Genomic DNA, 628 nt, shown 5'->3' on the forward strand with positions numbered 1-628 from the left:
GCGCGAGGCGTGGTGGTGCAGCTTCACCCCCTCCCTCATCCCGTGACTGAGGGGGGGCGGGGCCGGGGGGGGGGGGGGGCTCCCAAACTTTACCGCTCCCCAACATGGAGGTCACCTTTTCAACAAATAATCCAAATAATAATGAATATGCATCGAAATATATGAATTTATCTCATTAAATAAGTGTATAAATATTAGGGGTGGGGAAAAAAAATAGATTTACATATGAATTTTAATTTTTTTGAGTTTCTATTTATATGTTTGTGTTATTTGTGTTTTATTTTTGTAACTTCTGAGAGAAAAAGGCAGCTAGGCTAACTAGCTTGTATTTACGCAAGTTATTTTTTTGTACAGTAAGTCTTGAGCTACCCAAAGATTCACATCCCATTTACTTACTTACTGTGTATTGTTACTAATTTATCCAGTTCTTGTATATTTGACACAGAGGTCAATATTTTATTGTGTATAATCTTTATTTAAAAAATAAAATAAAATAAGAAATATTATATTTATATAATTTATAGCTGCAACTAATGATTATTTTGTAAATCGATTTTCTCGATGAATCGGTCGGTCCATAAAATATCAGAAAATGTCAAATTGAATGTCTTTGTTTTTGTCCACAAAC

The sequence above is a fragment of the Microchirus variegatus genome, assembly GCF_963457635.1.
Source record: "Microchirus variegatus genome assembly, chromosome: 16".
NCBI classification, from domain to species: Eukaryota; Metazoa; Chordata; class Actinopteri; order Pleuronectiformes; family Soleidae; genus Microchirus; species Microchirus variegatus.